A 10,855-nucleotide genomic window follows, 5' to 3' on the forward strand; every position below is an offset into this window, starting at 1 on the left:
GCGGCTGGGGAGGGGCGGGGCAAGAACGAAGGGCGGGGCTAGAGAGGGGGCGGGGCTAGAGAGGGGCGGGGCTAGAGAGGGGCGGGGCTAGGGGCGGGGGCGGGGCCGCCTGCGGGTGGCCGGGCCCGGGCAGTGGGGCGCGCACGCTGCGCCCTGGGGCGGCGGGGTCATGTGGCTGCGCTCGCCCCGCCCCCTTGCTCCGTAGGGGGCCCTTCCCGGGCCTCCGCTCCCCGCTCCCCTGCAATCGTAGAGGAAGGGGAGACGGGGCGGGGGTGCGGACAGAGTAGAGAGACACCAATGCTCAGAAAGTCAGCCAGCCTGACATTTTTAACAGACCCCCCCCGCCCCCCGCCCCTCCGATTGCGCTTACAAGCCTCGTCTTCCTGTGCTGACCGCATGGGTGGGGGTCACCACTGGGAGGACCGGGGAATGCATATCGTCACAGGCCACACCGAGGTCCGCGCCCCCCCAGGGAGGAGACTTGTGTGACCGCCTCACCAGAGGGAAAAAGCTGCTCCCTGGGAGGTTTTGTTTCTTTCTCTAATTCCAAGCTCTGTGCGCCGGCCGGGTGCTGAGTCAGACCTCTGGCATGCCAAAGAATAAACCCTGGGGAGGCTAGATAGAATTAAGGAAAACTGTGGGCAGGTAAATCTATGGCAACGATGGGGATGAGGCAATTTTTGTATCCCCTTTGGATTTCAGGGGTGTATCTGTTGGGATAAAAGCAGTGAAGTGTATAGTCAGCGCAGGTCCTGGGGTTTGAGGGACCTGAATCCCCTCTGAGTGTTATCTGTCAGTTTATTTTTAATCCACTTGTTGAGTTGGCTTTATTATACGTTAAGATGTGAGTAAATGCTTGGCCTGCACCTTCTCAGTCACTCAAAACAACCCCCCCCCCCCAAGAGGGAGCCACCTTGCAGATTAGGCAAATGAGGATCACATTAAGGAAATGACTCGCCCATGCTCGCTTTAAAGTGAAATATAAATCGCTCAGTTAAAACTTCCTGCGGTCTTAGCTAGAGCTGCACAAGTCCCACCACCTCTCTCTGCCTGGGTTCAAAACTTGACCCCACCACTTTCCAGCTGAGTGACCTTGGGGAGTCACTTTATTTGTTTAAACCTCAGGGTTTTTTTTTATAGGTTAAGAGGAAGGGAGGAAAAAGATTTAATGTTGTTTCCCAGGCTTTTGTAAGAATTAAGCTGCATGCATGTGTGTCTAGGCAAAATTTATAGACCCTGAATTGTTGAATCACTCTTTTGTGCTCCTGAAACTAATATAACACTGTATATTAACTGGTGTGAGACACAAAGGCAGAGAAAAATTATGCAATCTCTTTACTACCTACAGCCTATTGACAAGTCCTTGAAACAGGCAGAGTGACATTCCTCTAGGGATTCAACTGTCCCCATGTTAACACTTTGCTAAAGGCAAAAGGCAATTTTAGCCCAATCCCCAGGACCCTGTGAGTCTACTTTAACATATAAAACTCCCCTTAGAAATTTCCTTTATTTCTAAGCCCCTCAGGATACATATTGACAATCATCCCCCAAGCATATGACCCACCGATATACATCTGAAGGGTCTCATGACTCAGGCTTCATTAGGTGGTAATAAATGATCTTTTCCTAACAATAGCCAGCCCCCTTAAGGTCCTGGAAACCTTGCCTCCAAAATTCCTTAGAGACCTATGCTCTCCCTAACCCTCTCCCAACTTGAAAGTATATAATGGGCCACTCCTCATGACCCTTGCAGCTCTTCCTGCCCAAGGGGCCTGTCCCCGTGCTTTAATAAAACCACCTTTTCACACCAAAGACATCTCAAGAATTCTGTCTTGGCCATGGGCTTTGAAACTAAGCGCCTTTTCCAGTATCATATGGCACCCAAACGTGGGACTTTGAGTCCAGAGTCTCATCTGAACTCTGAGCCATGTTGCAAACTTGGTGCTTTCTCTCCTCTTCCTTTACTCTTCCTCCAAGGGCTCTTCAAGGAGTGTGGTCTTATTGGAACACTTTCATGTCGATGGCTCAGGCTGTAATCCTCTAGCCCATGCCTCCTCTACCGGGAGGAGAAAGCCTGCCTTGGGCTGGAGGTTAGTACCCTGACCAGGATGGTAATAAGACCTAAAAACTTGATGCCCTCTCTTTATTCCTGTCCTTATACAAAATTGTCTGTCTTGGGCAAGGGACAGCCACCTAAATCACCAGGACGGCTGCCAATCCTAAGACTCTCGTGTGAGGTTTCCTCCTCATTGATCTAATGCAATCCCCTTCACAACCCTGGTCAAGCCACTTCTGGCCCTGGGACCTCCACTGGGAGCCAGCTGAAATCAGTACCCGATTGAATTAAAACCCAACTGGCAACCATTTCCTAGGGGAGTTGGCCGTAAGGACTATAAGTGTTGGAACATCTCGTAGATCATGATGGATTTCTCTCTTTACTGCTTTCCATCAGTGTTCTCTACTAACTATTTAAGCTACAAAATTTGGTAATTTCCTCTTATAAAACTTTTCTAGTGTTCTCCATGGGTTAAAAACGGCGGTTTTTCTGTCCATATGCCAGGCATCCATCTGTTGCATAGGAAGCCATGGGGAAGCAGGGGTACACGAGCATCCCTCCTACAGGGGCCTTTATCGACAGCAGTGGTCATAAGTGATTTTGTTCGGGGGATGCCTCAAGTCGCTTTGACACCAGGAACATCTGACATATCCTGCATGTGGGACACCATCTGGAGAGTCAGGAAATTGACCCTCTCTTTTCTTCAGTCCCCAAGGACTCTCCCTTGGGGTGCCTTTGTAACCCACTGGAAACAACTCAGACTGCCAAACTAAGGAAAGGGCTGAGCTCCTGTAACACTGCATGGCCTCAGTAGGATCGTCAGCAGGTCTCTTCTGCAGGAAACAGGGCAAGTGGATGGAGGTACCCTAGGTCCATTCTAGGCTTTCAGGCTCTACATCAGGACCTGGACCTACAGTTCTCTTGTAGAACATCTTTGGTGGTAATCAGACCAGTAAACTCCCTCCTGATGTATTGGATGCTAATTATCTAAATAGGCGTCCTCCAAGTAATCCTAGGCCACCCTAGCAAAGGGGGCACTGGCTCTATCACTGTTCCTCCTCCTAATAGATATGCGACATTCTCACTAATTTCCCGGGTTAATGACTATAATTGGAGCCAACTATGGTTAGTCTATCTAGGGTCAGGGACTTTAAGGAATATTCCCGAGCAGCTGCCAAAACTCTCTTTGATTGGGGGAAATTCCCTGCCTTCTCCGGCCAGACATGGACTGCCCATTCCCCCTTGTTGTTGGGAAAATAAGGCATCTGTTCCTCTGTTGGAGCTGATGAACTCTAGAACCAGGTATCATTTCTCAGCCTTTGGGCAGCACTCTGCCTCCTCCACCACCCCCTCCCCCTTCTCCTGTTTGTGTACCACCTTGGGTGCAGCTTGCATAACTGGCTTCTAGATCATTCTCAGTGCTTCAGGCACCATGACTCCTCCTCCCCTCACTGTCAAGAAGCAAGAAGAGCATCTCCTGAACTTAACACTGCCCACTCCAGATTTCCCCACCAGCGTCTCAGGTAAAAATCGACAATGGGAAGGATCCAGGTGGAACATAATTCGGTATTTGAACTAATACCGAATTAAGTTTGCTGGTTTAGTTAAGACAGACATGACTTTAAAGTTATCAGCACTCAACGTGAAACTTTTATTCTATTGAGGTTTGCTGAAGGTCAAATAAGCTCATGTTATCTATTGCAATTTTAACAAATTGCAAGATGACTTAAATGATGGTTAATTGTCTCATCAAAGTTTTCGGGCATAATGATTAAGATAGCTTTCAAAGTCTCTGGTAACCTGCAACCTGGAAGTTTTGTTTGGATCATAAGTAGGATTAAATTCAGTGGGATCCCTGGGTGGCGCAGCGGTTTGGCGCCTGCCTTTGGCCCAGGGCGCGATCCTGGAGACCCGGGATCGAATCCCACGTCGGGATCCCGGTGCATGGAGCCTGTGTCTCTGCCTCTGTCTCTCTGTGACTATCATAAATAAATAAAAATTAAAAAAAAATTAAAAAAAATTCAGTGGACATCTAGGTCTTTTACAAATTAGATGAAGTGCTAAAGCACTGATTATGGACATCAGTTTGTGCTTTTGACTTCTTACTGCAAAAGAACTAACGATATTCAAATCTGTTGGCAAACATGCTTTGTGCTTAACTGGTTCATAAATTTGCCACCTAAAGAATCCTGCTGTGACAGTTTAAAATTGGTTACACCTTAGTTTTCACTGGGGACTAAGGTTTCTAAGAGTTAAAATTCTGCTAAATGTTATTAAGACTGATGGGAACAAGGGAAGCAACTCTTATGTAGAGAAGTAGGAGATATGTAAGAAAGATAGAAGGAATGGGAATGCATTTTTGTTGAAGGTAAAAGAAAGTAATTTTGTCCTAAATGAGACTGATTGTTTGGAAAGAAATGGCTTGGGACAAAATCTGAGTGCAAAAGAAAATTGTAGGTTTGTGAAGGGATATCCTTGGAAAGGAATTTTAGGTGTGGTCAGGATGGACTAAGACTGACGTGAGTGGATTCTAAAGTACACTGGTATAAGATTGAAAGTTTGCTTTCTCTCTGTTGAAAAAGGCAAGTTTTCTTGAATCGTTGGTTTGCTCTTGATAAAAAAAAATGTAAATAGTTGTTTTCTCTTTCTCTTGCCCAGAAAAACCAGTTTCTCTGTTTCCTTTTATCGAGTCTTTAACATCCCTAATTCTATTTAGGCCTGTGCTTTAAAACTTTCTTTTTTTTTTAAAAAAAAAAGATTTACTTATTTATTCATGATAGACATAGAGAGAGAGAGAGGCAGAGACACAGGCAGAGGGAGAAGCAGGCTCCATGCCGGGAGCCCGATGCGGGACTTGATCCGGAGACCCCAGGATCACGCCCTGGGCCAAAGGCAGGCGCCAAACCCCTGAGCCACCCAGGGATCCCCTAAAACTTTCTAAGGTTTTAACAAACTTCCCCAAGATTTAAATTATGAACAAAGTGTTGACGACTAATTAGTCCTATTTGGTATGTGAAGTTCTGGTTAAGGAAACTTTCTCTTAAGGTATCTATGACTAACAGAAATGTGATAAACTATTCCCTTGTTAAGACATTGAAGCGTTTAACTTTTCTCTCAACCTGAACCCTCTGAAATTCAAAAAGGTCTCAGGAAGTATTCTTTCTTCCATGGTAAGCATGGCCATTTGTGTAAGTTCAATAAGAATCTGTTCTCCTAACAGTACACCTTCGGAAACATTGGTTATTTCACCAAGGCTTTGACTGGAATGTCATATTTGAAAGAGACATGCATAGACTCAGATATGACCAAACAGTCTTAAGGAATAAGGTTGACTTTATGAAATCTGGACCCATAAAGCCCCTTGGAAATGTTGGCCTGATACTTTACTTACAGTGTTCCTAAAGAATGTCACTTCCTGGCAGGTGCAGGAACATCAGGATATATTGGGGACCTCGAGAAGAGGAATCCACCCACATCAGCATCTACAGGTATTGCAGGCATATCTGATGGCAAGCCCTGGGCTTGGCTTCTGGCCTGGAGAGGCTACTAAAAGTTCATCCTAGAGATTCCTTATAAAAGTTCCAGCAAAACAGATTTTTTTAAAGATCTATAATCTGGGACATCTGGGCAGCTCAGCGGTTGAGCATCTGCCTTTGACTCAGGACATGATCCCAGAATCCTGAGATCAAGTCCTGCATCAGGCTTCCTGCATGGAGCCTGCTTCTCCCTCTGCCTGTGTCTCTGACTCTCTCTCTGTGTCTCTCATCAATAAATAAATAAAATCTTTTTAATTATTTTTAAAAATAAAGATCTATAATCTATCACTATTCTTGCTGAGCTTATATAAATAATGAGGCCAAGTTTGTTAAAATTGAATTTGTTTTTCAAATAAGTTAATCTCAATTTGGCTATCTCTGGAAATGAGGGTTATTTTAGAGAGAAATATTATGTTTTGACAGCCCATCTTTGTGGATGTTGAATCCTAGCTCTAATTGTCTTTGAATGATGATTGCCTAAGCTTGACAACTTGAGGTTAACTTCAGAGAAATTGCCACAATAGCTCAGAGAGACAGTCTTCATGTTTTTTCTTCGATGAGGATAATAACAGGACCCCATGGGCATATGATGATTTAAACAACTGGGAAATGAGGTTGATTCCCCATAATTGTATAATCCAGCTAGCACCTTGACCAGTTCTGTGGGGACAAGATGACCAAATCACTCCTTAAAAGCTAGAGGGCACCCCCAGTCTGTGGGGTTAACTATGGGCTTGTGGACATAATGGATGACTCCACTTTCCTTATCATTGGATTGGATGATGCATGTGGGATGCCCTTATCTCCTGAGATAAGTCTTCTCCCACTTGCCAATGATTCCCTATAATTAAGACATTGTTAAGTCTGGACCTCAAAGAAGGCTTCTTGATGGTTTCATCCCTCATAGTCATATTTATCCTAAATTCCACCTCTATTGATGTACAATTGCAAGTAAAGGCTTTAGCCATGGGACACCTGGGTGGCTCAGCAGTTGAGCATCTGCCTTCGGCTCAGGTTGTGATCCCGGGGTCCCAGGATCGAGTTCCACATCAGGCTCCCTGCGTGGAGCCTGCTTCTTCCTCTGCCTCTGTCTCTGTCTCTCTGTCTCTCATGAATAAATAAAATATTTTTTTTAAAAAAAGGCTTAAGCCAAGCATTCAGCAGCTCTCATGATAAAAGGAGCCTCAAAACTCACTACAGGACAGTCTCTGACTGTGATGACCTCACATCAGGTCCAGAGTGCCTTAGAGACCAAACCACCAATGGATGACGGGAGGCCAACTTATTAAATACCAGACTACATTTATAGATATGCCTGAAGTAATACTTGAAATCTGTCAAACTTTTCTTTTTTAAGATTTTATTTATTTATTTGAGAGAGAGTGAGAGAGAACATGAGCAGGGAGAAGGGCAGAGGAACCGGATGAGCTGAGCAGGGACTCCATCCCAGGACTCCAGGGTCATGACCTGAGCGGACGGCAGATGCCCAACTGATTGAGCCACCCAGGTGACCCAAGACCTGTCAAACTTTAAACCCAACTATCCTTATGCCTAGACCTGACTACTGTACTTCTATAGAGCACAGCTGTTCAGAGGATATTGGTCTTGTGTATTCTAGTCAACCAGATTTAAAAGATTCCCCAATCATAAATGCAGACAAGAATTAGTATACTAATGGCAATAGTTTCATGGAAGAGGAGATAAGAAAAGCTGGGTATGCACTCATGCTATGCAATTGCCTGAGCCTTAAAAAATTAATATTTGTACTGACTCCAAATATGCTTTCCCAGTCCTTCCTACAATGCCCATGGAGCAATGTGGAAGAAAAGGAGATTATTATTAAGCCATAACTCCCCAATCAAGGGGATTATTATTAAGCCATAACTCCCCAAATATAGGCCTGAAATTAGTACTTGTCTTGAGGCTGTACACCTACCTAAGGAGGTAGCTGTAATTTACCTGAAGGGACATCAGAGGATACAAACTTAGAATCTAAAGGAAATAATTCGGTAGACTGTGCAGCCAAGCAGGCACAAAATAAACAAATACTAAGTCTTTTACCAGCCTTTGCTCCAATAAAGTCCATAAGTCCAATCTATTCAGACCAAGAAAGGCATAGGACTGGCTTATTAATAGTGAGGAGAAATCTTTATACCCAAACATAACCAATGAAAGTTAATACAGGTTTTATACCAGGTTATTGCTATAGGTGACAAAAAATTTTCCTAAAAGAAATTGTCCCTAGATTTGGGCTCCTTTGGTCCCTAGAGAGTGACAGTGGGCCATCTCTTATTACAGAAATTTAAGAGATGGCCCTCCAAAATTGAATAGCCTTTGATATCTTGAAAGCAGTTAAAGGAGGCCCAGAATTAGATGACTGTCTCCTAATGGGACCCAATGGCTGTCCGGTTCTAACTTGTGGCCTTGGCTTCCCCAGGCTGGATAGGCCATTGTACTCTGGGTTTTGCCTGGATGCATGGATACATTATTAAAACCATAACCAACCCAGCCAACCTTCCAAATTTAAAACAACAGTGGACACATTCTGTTTTTCATTGGTGTGATCACCTAGCATTCATTTTTGTTCCCTCTTTGTTCTGGAGGATGTCATTTGGCATGTTGAAGCTCTTAATAAGTATATGGTCAAGGCCCTAAATAATACCTAAATAGTGTTTTTCTACTAAACACTGAAGTAACACAAATGCGTAAAGCAGTTCTACAAAATAGAACGGGAGTAGATGTTTTAACTGCTACACAAAGTGGAAAGTGTGCTATCACAATAACAAAATGCTGCATATGTGTTCCAGATTACCACAAAATATTTCTGGGTTTCTGACATGAATACTCAAATTGGCACTTTAAAGGATCCATCTTTCCTTTAATGATTGGTTAAATTCCTGGACTGGAAGATTTTAATCAACTAACAAAGGACTCTTATCTGGGGTCCTCTGTTATTCTAATCATGTTTTGCGGGTTTTTCTCCCACAGTCTCTCCACTTGGTGCTGAGACTCCTTGGCTGCCATAACTTCAAGCCAACAGATGATCCCTTCCACTCGGGAAGATCCACACATGTGGTCTCCTTTGGATTCAGCTGCCTCTGCTTTCATAACTCCTAATCTATATAAGCCCCAACTGGCTCATGTTGACCCATAGGCAGGGACATCTCTATGCCCCTATTCAGCAGGAAGAAGTTACAGAAGATGAGACCTTCCACCCTCAGCAACTTTCAAGATTTAAGGGTCAAAATTGGTCAGGGGGGAAAGACGTGGGAAACAAAGACAGAAGAAAAATTATGCAATCTCTTTACTACCTACAGCCTATTGACAAGTCCTTGAAACAGGCAGAGTGACATTTCTCTAGGGATTCAACTGTCTCCATGTTAATACTTTGCTAAGGGCAAAAGGCAATCTTAGCCCAATCCCCAGGACTCTGTGAGTCTACTTTAACATATAAAAATCCCTTTAGAAATTTCTTTTATCTCTACCTCCCAAGACACATGTTGGCAATCATCCTCCAAGCATATGGCCCACTGATACACATCTGAAGGCTCTCATGACTCAGGTTTCATTAGGTGGTAATAAATGACCTTTCCAAGCAATAGCCAGCCCCCTCAAGGTCCTGGAAACCTTGCCTCCAAAGTTCCTTAGAGACCTACACTCTCCCTGACCCCCTCCCAACTTGAAAGTATATAACGGGCCACTCCTCATGACCCGTGCAGCTGTTCCTGCCCACGGGTCCTGTACCCGTGCTTTAATAAAACCACCATTTTACACCAAAGACATCTCAAGAATTCTTTCTTGGCCATCGGCTTCAAAACCTAGTGTCCGTTCCTACATCATCAACTAACTGGAATGAAAAAAACTTTAAAAAAAGTGTGCTGAAACAGGAAAAGAAACAAATTTATGTCCCCTACTTGCTCAGTAAACTGTAGCTCTTTATTTCAGATTACATGTTACCTAATGTGCCTTTTCAGCCTCAAACTAGATTCCTAACTGCCCAAAGGCAGGAGCCATACACTTTCTTACAGTGTCTGTAGCCTCCAACCATTGTCAGTGAACTCATAGTTGGTATGGCTGACCGGAAGGATACACCGCAATGTTCATTGAACCCAAATGTCTGCAAATGATAAGGGCCTTACTTAGCCCATCCCTCTTGCTCTCACTATCTCTGCCCCACAGGAAGTTCCTGAAGTTTCAGGGAAGGAAATGAAAATTATCAAGAAGAGAATGAAAGTAACCATAACTAGTTGGGCCAACGACATTTTTAGGACTCTTGTCAAATCGCAAGCAGATGTGCTGCTTATTCCAAAATAGTAAAAGGGAACCTGATCTCATCTTGAGTTCCTAATTAAGAATCAAAGTAGGGATCCCTGGGTGGCGTAGCGGTTTAGCGCCTGCCTTTGGCCCAGGGGCGATCCTGGAGACCCGGGATCGAATCCCACGTTGGGCTCCTGGTGCATGGAGCCTGCTTCTCCCTCTGCCTTTGTCTCTCCCTCTCTCTCTGTGTCTCTTATGAATAAATAAATAAAATCTTAAAAAAAAAAAAAAGAATCAAAGTAAAGGGCACCTGGCTGACTCAGTCGGAGGAGCATGTGACTCTTGATCTCGGGGTTGTGAGTTCAAGCCCCACATTAGGTATAGAGATTACTTAAAAATAAAATATTTTTTAAAGTAAAAAATATGTAATAAATAAATACCAAAGTAAAATATAATTACTGTATAGCATAGTTATTTAAAAATTATTCTCCCAGGGGCACGTGGGTGGCTCGGTGGTTAAGAGTCTGCCTTTGGCTCAGGGCATGATCCCGAGGTCCTGGGATCAAGTCCTGCATGGGGCTACCTGTGAGGAGCCTGCTTCTCCCTTTGCCTATGTCTCTGCCTCTCTTTCTGTGTCTCTCATTATTAAATAAATGAAATCTTTAAAAAAAAAAAAAAAAGAACAGTGACAGAAGCTCATTTCACATAGTCCATTCCCACACCTTCTAGGATGTTCCATCATACCTGCTCTTTTCCCAGGCATAAAATCATACTCCTGTAAGAGTCAGCATGACTTCTTGAATCTCCCACACCAACCTAGATTCCTTTAAAGATCCTTTGCACCTCCAAGTAATCCTTCTGTCCTTCTTGTTGCATTAATAACAATAACCAAAGTCACCTGTCAGTACAGGGATTTCATGTAAAGGCTCTAACTCCCTAGACAGAAAAATTTGGAAGAGAAATCCGGCATCCAACCTAACGTTATATTGTTTAAGGGTAGAGTGGT

General features: G+C 44.0%; 1 long non-coding RNA gene across 1 annotated transcript; it reads left to right on the forward strand.

The window, feature by feature from the left end:
* The first annotated feature begins 308 nt into the window (after positions 1-308).
* LOC144306604 (uncharacterized) lies at positions 309-10,091 on the forward strand. Its single transcript, XR_013373687.1, has 3 exons — positions 309-525; positions 5,479-5,544; positions 8,581-10,091. It is a non-coding gene; the product is annotated as an uncharacterized LOC144306604 (long non-coding RNA).
* The last annotated feature ends 764 nt before the right edge of the window (positions 10,092-10,855 follow it).

This window comes from Canis aureus, chromosome 37 (assembly GCF_053574225.1).
Source record: "Canis aureus isolate CA01 chromosome 37, VMU_Caureus_v.1.0, whole genome shotgun sequence".
In the NCBI taxonomy this organism is placed as follows: Eukaryota; Metazoa; Chordata; class Mammalia; order Carnivora; family Canidae; genus Canis; species Canis aureus.